Genomic DNA, 9,277 nt, shown 5'->3' with positions numbered 1-9,277 from the left:
AGGGTAGGGAAATGCTATAACCATAGGATTTCAGCCAGATCTCTTACTACATTTTTTCGAATTAGGTGGAGAAACACAAGCTGGGTGAGGATGGAGACAATGCACCTCACCAAAGAGTTCTGATTGATGGGATCATGTGAATCCAGGGGAAAGACTCTACTTAGACTCTGTCCTGGTGAAAATGTTGTCCATGACTTGGATGAGGACAGGAGACCATCTGATGATTCTGCAGCCGATATGAAGCCAGAGGAGGCCATGAATGGAGAGGATGTCAGGATCAGAATCCAAAGAGAGGTCGTCAGGCTGGAGCAATGAGGAGAATTTGGCAAGATATAAGTTAACAGGAGAAAAGCCACGTACCAGGCACTAGGTGGGGAGATGGGCTTTCATAGCGAACACATGAAGGATTTAAGACAAGGTTAATGCACACTGGCAGAGACGTGCTAAGATGACTAAAGGCTGTATTTATAGAGGCATACTGTCAAGAGTAAGGGAGGTAACTGACCTGATCCACTTTATACAAGTCTGGACACTTGTACAAGTTTGCTTCTTTCTACTTTGGGCATACCTGGGGGCATGCTGGACAATAATGACACTTAAAATCATGTCTTAAAAGGAATTGAGGACAAAAATCTTACACCTATGGATGAGGACAGTGGTAGGGGGTAAGGGCATGGGGTGGGGTGGGAACCTGGTGGTGGGGAGATATGGTGGAAAAAAGAGGAACATCTGTAATAATCTGAACAATAAGAGATTTATTAATTTTAAAAAAAAAAGGAATTGAGCATTTTACTGAGAATTGAAGATTTTTACCTAAAAGAACAAATATTTATAGTGACATGATCTGTCTTGAAATAGCTGGAGCTCTGACATGCAGATGTGGGATGAACTTGGGTTGAATCTGGTCATGAAACATGCTTTGTTTTGGCTCCTACATATTAAACTTCTTTGGGGGAAACATTTAAAACTTGAGGATCTATCACATTAAAGCCCAGGTTTCTGGCTTCTCTTAGCAAATTAGAAGATGTGGCTTCACTGGGCCTTCCTGGCAACAGTCTGTTGGAGTGAGTGGTGGTCCTCTCTTTAGGTGGGGCAGGCACCCTCCACTTCCCACCTGGCCTTCTGCATTCATTCACCTGACTCTCTTCAGCATTTGCATCTGTGAATCCTGTCAACTAAAAAGGCCACAAGTCTGTTACACAGAATTGTTACCTGCAAGGGTCATCACAGAATTCCTCCTCAATAGCAAGATATATACAATAGAAGCCTGATATTTTCTTTGCCTTTTGTTCAACTAGCAAAGTCTATAACAAAGACTTTGGATCTTGATTAAAAGTTGAACAGGGCCGAAACCGGTTTGGCTCAGTGGATAGAGCGTCGGCCTGCGGACTCAAAGGTCCTGGGTTCGATTCCGGTCAAGGGCATGTACCTGGGTTGCGGGCACATCCCCAGTGGGAGATGTGCAGGAGGCGGCTGATCGATGTTTCGCTCTCATCGATGTTTCTAACTCTCTATCTCTCTCCCTTCCTCTCTGTAAAAAATCAATAAAATAAAAACATAAAAAATAATAATTAAAAAAAAAAGTTGAACAGGAAACTAGGAGCATACTGCCATGAGAAAGGATCACAGCAAAATGGAAAGCTTGAGCTTAGGGAAGACTGGAGGTAGAAGGTCAGAGGACTAGCTGAACTTGGCCTCCGGCAGCCTGACCAAATGCTCCAAATAATTCGTAGCTTGGTTTCCCAACAGTACTGCATTTGCAAAGAATAACTTAAATTGCCAAGAACAATGAGGAAATCGTTGCCTCAGACTCTCCAGAATTGAAAGAAGGTAGAATCACACCTTGCGTGGCTGAATGAGGAAAACTGTCACTGTTATGCTTTTTTTGAGATGAATTGATGCCATTGGGCTGTGGTCTGCGCGAAATGTCTTATTCCAGTCTCTTCCTAGAACATATGAGAAACTGCTTTAAAGATCTGATCAGTTAAATTCTAAAACATTTGGAATGGTTCAAAAGAGTAAAATAGGTTTTATCACAGGCAAAAGAGCTATGAACAACTATAATTGCCATAAAAAGAAGAGCTTATGATGAAAGCAAATTGCCTCAAAAGTCAGAAGAATGTCTCTCTATTCCATGTCCATTGTATTAAGCAACTTTTCACAAGGCCGTATGGTGCCCAATACCACTTTAAAAGCTGTAGAGATGGTAGGAGGAGAAGAAAAGAACCATTAGGAGAGAATTGACATGTCTTTATGGTCAAATGAGTCAGGACATTGAGAAATGTAAACAGATAGGATGAAGATCCATTACTTCACTCTCTTACAGAATCTTGCTGGAAGTTTCTGTGCCCATCTGATGGCTTGCAAGACTGGCAGTGGAGGTCTTTCTCCTTGAAATCCAGCAACGTGTGTGGGAAATATTTTCTTAACAACCTAATTTAGGGCAAGGCTGTACTTAGATCCAGGAAGAAGCTAGGGCTAGAGATAATGTCATTCTATATTAAACAACCTTAATCTCATCATGCAATTAATTATTTTGGTTAGATTCATTCAATGGCTCCCCTTGTGCTTAGAAAAAATTCCAAATTTCTTGGCCTACCATCTGATCCTTGACAACATCCCTAGACTCATCTTCTGTTATATCCTTTCAAGCGCTGGTCACCCCAGCCTTCTTTAATTTCCTCTTATACCTCTTCTCTCATTGTTGGATATGTTTTTCCCTCGACCTAGATCATTGCCATACTCTGCCTTCAACTCATCTTTGCAGTTATCAGGTTAAATATCAGTTTTCTCAAGAAGGCCTTCTCTGATTGCTACATTAGGTAAACAACCGCCCACTCACTCACCCACCCATTTCTCCTCCAGCTCCATACTTACATATATCTTGACACTTCTCACATTTATTTTAAATTTCTTGTTTAATAACTGGTTTCCCAGCTCTCTGTGTGGGCTTTGAGGGCAGAGTCTGTATCTTGTTTATTGTAGTATCCTTTGCAATTAGCAGAGTGCCTGGCATGTAATCCATGTGCAATATGTATCTTCAGTTAATGACTACAGTAAAGGTTTTTGGAGAAGAAATAAGAAATAACATTTGTGATTTTTGAAAATCTGAGACCACTTTCTCTCTTTTCCTTTAGCCAGATCTCATTTCAGTTCAAGAAGATGGGGGTCTTTCTTCATCCTAAACTCCCATAGAAAAAGAGAAACCATACCACTCTTTTTAAAAAATATATTTTTTTATTGATTTCAGAGAGGAAGGGAGTGGGAGAGAGAGAGATAGAAACATCAATGATGAGAGAGAATTATCGATTGGCTGCCTCCTGCAGGCCCCCTACTGGGGATTGAGCCTACAACCTGGGCATGTGCCCTGACCAGGAATAGAACCATGACCTCCTGGTTCATGGGTTGACACTCAACCACTGAGCAACACTGGCCGAGCATAACACTCTTGAAAGTTCATCTTTGGGCCCCATATGGGGAACCTTTGGATAAATCTGACTTAAGTCCATTCGACTGCAAGATCTTACTGTTCTCTTTCTGACTATGCATGTTACCAAACCTCTAGTTCTTTGCCAATAAACTTACAATAGAAAGTTACTTCCCACATCATTAATCACTTGACCTTGCCTCTTTGTTCCCTGCTCTAACAGACTCAGCCATCTTCCAGCTTCCACAGGACAAAAGAGGTTTGTTTTCATTTAGACATTGTACTCTATGAGTTCAGTATCTAGAAAATTAATAACAATTCCCCTGGTGGCTAATGTATGGAAAGATGAGAGGATCTCGTCCTCTGGCTCGTGTGAGTAACATCACAAATGCCATCATCACTACTGACACTGAGGCTGCTGGCACTGAGGACAAAAGGGTGCCAAGAGCAAGCCCAGAACATACCGTGTAGCTGAGGCCCATGATGCAGAGTCTTGGCCTGAGTGCTGTGAGGAGATGCCAGACCAGGAAGGGATAAGGCGTTTTGTCATCTGAAAGGTTCCCATCATTCCTTCGTTCCACAAGCATTTACAGAGGCCTGCCCTGCACCAGGCTGCGTTAATTGCTCAGGACCTAGGAATCTGCCTTCTAAGTCGCTCACAGCCTTGGGTGAGGGTGAGGAGGGAGGAGTTCCTATATGAGAGAGATCAAAGGTTGACGTTAAAGACTTCATGTTAATGCAAATATAGTCCCACAGAGATCTTTTTTTAGTTGTTTTGTTTTTTGTTTTTTTTACACAGAGATCTTAAACATAGAACACAAAGCAGTTATCCAGTATCCTGGGGGAAAAACTAAAAAGAGGGCCCAAGGCAAAGCCATAAAATAGGCACCTCACCATTGATGTAGCCAAACCACCCCAAATTCCCAGTTGCCATGAGCCTGTCCTCAATGGCTGGTACCCCTGAGTCCCTTCCTGTGGCACAGTTTTCTACTACTTCACCATTCCAAGTATGCTCTCACAGATGGAGAAGAGACTGAACTAAGTCCATTTGTTCCAGGGTAGAGCAGCCAGGGGGTTAGGAACTCCGCCCCCACCCCATACCACCACCACCAGGCAGAAGGCATTTCTCCCGATCCAGTGCTGTTACCCAATAAGCACACCAGGAAAGCCCTGCCTCTCCCAAGTGTCTCAAGTTTGAAACATGACATTTCAAAACAGTTTTTTATGGGGGAAATCCAAACTTCGTTGGGCATTTTTCATTTGTTTCACAGGTTGTCATTATTACTAGAGGCCCAGTGCATGAAATTTGTGCATGGGTAGGGTCCCTAGAGGCTGCTGGCTGCTGGCCGGGACCTCCCTTCCCCAGATGCTAGCTGCCGGCCGGGGCCTTCCTTCATTCTGCGCCACCCCTTGGTGGTCAGCGCATGTCATAGCAAGCGATCGAACTCCCGGTTGTCAGTCAAACTCCAGTGGGGACACTTTGCATATTAGGCTTTTATATATATAGATTATTATTACTATTTTGAACATATATGAGAAACATCATCTTTCAATGCTTAAGGCCCCAAAGATGTAATTCCTTCCCTGCCAGTGGTTTTATGGGTACATCTGAGGCCTTTGCCCAACCACCACCCAGGGGAGTTATTCTCAGGAGAGGGATTCCAAGCCACACAGAAGCAGGGATATGTTAGGGAGGGAAATGATGCTAAAACTTGAAAAATAAGGTGAATTTAATCTGGATGGTTTCCTTATAAGAGTTCACTTACTTTCTAATGGTATCCCAGCCTATAAACTTTACGGACACGGTTAACACTATAAACTTTATGGATACTTCAAACCTGTAAAGAATTTTTGTGAGTTTATTTGAGCCAAACTGTCCACAATTGCCGGGAAGCAGAATCTCAACGTATTGGGACAATGCTCTGGAGAATGGAGGTTTTTCATCTATTTTTACACATAGGGGGAGGCATAGGTGGGTTACATGAAATCCATTGGTGATAGGTTAGAGAGGCGGGAGAAAGCAAAGGTGGGGGGACCTCTGGGATCGGATAAAAAGTAAAATGGTAGACACATACTTAGGTGGGTGCCGGATAGTTAACAGTCAACAATTAACATGATAACAATAACAATGAAGGAATTTATGGTCTCCTGTCCTGGTGCCCAGGGCATTTGGTTGTGGCCTGAGGAGTCTGGAAAAAAGGGAAGTTACACATTACCCTGACATTTCAAGGGTATATTATTGTAGATGCAAAACGACAGATAGGCTCAAGTAAGGTAAAGGTTGACCTTGTCAGGGAAGATACCAGCTGAGGAGGTGACTACCCATCATAACTGCTGTTAGTTAAATTTCAGACCATCCTTTGTGGTTACTTTAGGTCTTTGAGTTCACAAGACTGCCATGCAGGCCTTCCCTGAGCTTGTCAGGTTAGCATGTGGCCTCTTTCGTCCACAGACAGGTTCAATAGGGATTCAGAAGAGAGGTACTGGGAGAAGCAAAGAATGGGAGAAAAAAAATTATTTTATCCAAATCTGAGCACAGCAGCTAGTCCATTCTCTCTTCCCCAACAAAAGCTCTGAGTGTGCCTATTTATTTTACTCCCACAATGAGCTATGAGCTTGGCAGAGGAGTGTTTCCGGTGAAATGCTTGCTCCCTGTTGCTGAATCACCTAAGGATCCTTGCCTAAGCTAGAGTCAGGAGGAGGGGCTCCTGGCTAATTGAAACTCTGTTTCACCACAGAAGTAACATCTATTGTGAATGTGAACCTATTTCCTTCTAAAAATTCCTTTCTTCCTTTTTCCTTCTTTCATTTTTAAAAAAAATATAAATTGTGGGTCCACAGCTTTATTCTCACGGTGTCTCTGTACTGCTCCCCTCCACCTTCCCCCCAGCTTCTCTGTGGCCTGTCCTCTTCATTGCAGCTGCCATAGCTGCAGGCTCATAGAGAAAGCAGGTCTCTTGTGTTTTGGGAAAATAAATCACCCTCCCGTTCTCTATTAGGCGTAGAAAGTGAAAATGAGCCCTGGCCCTGTCGCTCAGTGGGTTGGGTGTCATCCAGTGCACCCAAAGGTTGCCGGTTTAATTTCCTGCAGCCTATTGATGTTTCACTCTCACATTGGATGTTTCTCTCTCCCTCTCCCTTTCCATTCCTCTCTCTGTAAAAAAATAAATAAATAAATCTTAAAAGAAAATGAAAATAGCATTTGTTTAGTACTGACTAGATGCTAGGTACCACGCTATGCACTTTCTACATATTTCCTTTTTATTTTTTTAAAAGATGAAGGCTACTTTACTGAATGACTGAACCATGTAATTGCCGAGGCCACTGTGTACAGGGAAGAGAGGGGGAGTTTTGTTTCTTGGTCTCTTCCTCCTTGGACAGAGTCCTGATGATCTCCTCCTTCTTGGCCCGGAGCCGCTCTTCAGGGTGCTTGTGGGCTTCCTCGGTCTCAGACCTGCGGGCCTCGGCCTGGTCAGCCAGAAGCTTCTTGCGAGCCTTGTCTGCCTTCAGCCTGTGGCTGTGTTGCAGAGAATAGCCAAGACCGGACAGAACATGAATGGACCACAACCCTTCATCATGTAATCTTGCCTTTAACTTGTTCATCATACCAGAGCCTTCTCCAGGCACTCTTTGGTATAGAGTTGCAGATTTGGACCTTAATCAATATATTCAAAAACTTCTAAAGGTTCAGTAGCATCATGAAGTTACTGTCTGCACTATCAATGTCCTGTAAGGCAGTCACAATAAATTCAGGTTTTGGTTGAGCTCAGCCTGGTTGCTGGGCTGCTGCTGCTGCTGAGCTGCCAGATGTTCTCCACAAACTTCTGCCAGTGCCCCTCCAGGTGGTCACTATGGCCCCACAGTCAGCACTGTCATGGGCGTGGCCCTGCTCTCTGCTTCCTCTGGCCACCACTGCATCTGTTTCCCTTGTGTATCGTCTTTGGAGAAATGTCTGTGTAGCTCCTGTCCCCATGTTTAAATTGGCTTACTTATCTTTTTTTAAAATTGAATTTATTGGGGATGATATTGGTTGATAGGCTTACTTATCTTTTTATTAATGAGCCATTAGAGCTCTTTACATATTCTGGCTACAAGTCCCTTGTCAGATATATGTTTGCAAATATTTTTCTTTCTCTCTGTTGGGTTGTTTTTTCACTTTCTTGATGGTATTGTTTGGAGCACAATTTTTAATTTTCATGAAGTCCAACCTATCTATTTTTTCTTTTGTCACTTATATTTTGATGTGTTTAAGAAGGCTTTTCCTAACCTCAGATCATGGGGATTTACTCCTCTGTTTTTCATTGTGAGAACCATACTTTTCTCACAACAGTTTTTCTTAGTTTTGGCTCTTAACTTTATGTCTTTGATCCATGTTGAGTTAATTTTTCTATATGGTAAATGGTCCAGTTTTATTCTTTTGCATGTGGATATCCAGTTGTCTCTGCACCATTTGTTGAAAAGACTAGAGAGATATTTTAAAATATGTAGATTGGATCACAACTCTCCTCTGATAAAACTTTCAGTGATTTTCAATTACAGTTACAATAAAATATAAATTTCTCTGCCTATCACTTCACTCTCATTTCACACCACTCTCTCTTGCTCACATACTCCAGGCTCCCAGATGACTCATTTCTCAGAATAAGTAAAGGTTGCCTTTTCCTTAGCTTCCTCATCTTTCTTCATCTCTAACTTTTCATGTTGTCTCCTCATGGATGACTTTTCTCCACTACTCTTGTAAAGTAGGTTCTCCATCTCATCCCATTTATTTTCTTATATGATCCCTTTATTATTTTTTAAAGAATTTTTTATTGATTTCAGAGAGGAAGGGAGAGAGAATCAATGATGAGAGAGAATCATTGATCAGTATGCCCCCTACTGGGGATCAACACAACCTGGTGGGCATGTGCCCTTGACTTATGCCCCCTACTGGGGATCAAGCCCACAACCTGGGCATGTGCCCTTGACTGGAATTGAACCCAAGACCCTTCAGTCTGCAGGCCAATGCTCTATCCACTGAGCCAAACTGGCTAGGGCTATAAGATGCCCTTTTATTTCCTCCAAGCCTTAATTATCGGTATACTTGTATTTATTTTGCTGCTTTGTTTTTTCACTTTGAGTAATACTTCTTTGCATCTACCATACTGTTTTGCATAGGGTATACATTCAACTCACAAGATGTTAGGAAGGAGAATTTACAATTAGAAAGGATTTTAGAAATCACCTAATCAACCACTGTTACTTTACAGAAGCAAAAACCAGTATCTAAAGAGGGTGAACGATATGCTTGGGGTCAGGAGGCGTACCTACCTAGCTTTCATTCTGAGAACTATAATATTCTCACAACAGTTCCTTTTTCACTTATAACATTTACTTGCCTTATTTCAGTGTCATGCATTTGTTGCAGAATTACTAAAATGAGGGTTGGGTGTGTGTGTTTTTTAATCATTTCTGATAGACATGACATGATTTCCCTAAGCTTTCTTCCTAAAATGCCTGCCATGGGCCCTGGAACAGGACAGACCCGGTTAGGATCACCGGAAGCCACACTCCACAAGGCCCTCCCTCTGCCCCGCCCCTCCTCCCGCCCCTCGCGGTTCCTCCCTCTCGCGGTCCCCCCTCAGCCACTCCGGCCCCGCTACCCTCGGAGGCCCCGCCCCCTTCCGGGCGTCTGCCCGGCTCCAAGATGGCGTCAGAGGCTTCAGCTCTGGGGGAAGTGAGCTCACACCATTCCGGAAGGGAAGGCGGGGCGCAAGCCCGCGGGTGGATGACCCCCGTGGGGCTGTGGGTGGGGCGGCGGCCCTGGCTGTGGTGTTCACTTTGAGGGCTGGAGCGAGGGCGTGGGACTCT

The sequence above is a fragment of the Myotis brandtii genome, unplaced genomic scaffold (genome assembly GCF_000412655.1).
Source record: "Myotis brandtii unplaced genomic scaffold, ASM41265v1 scaffold4, whole genome shotgun sequence".
Taxonomy (NCBI): Eukaryota; Metazoa; Chordata; class Mammalia; order Chiroptera; family Vespertilionidae; genus Myotis; species Myotis brandtii.
The sequence above is the reverse complement of the archived record's forward strand: the minus strand, read 5'-3'. Positions refer to the sequence as shown.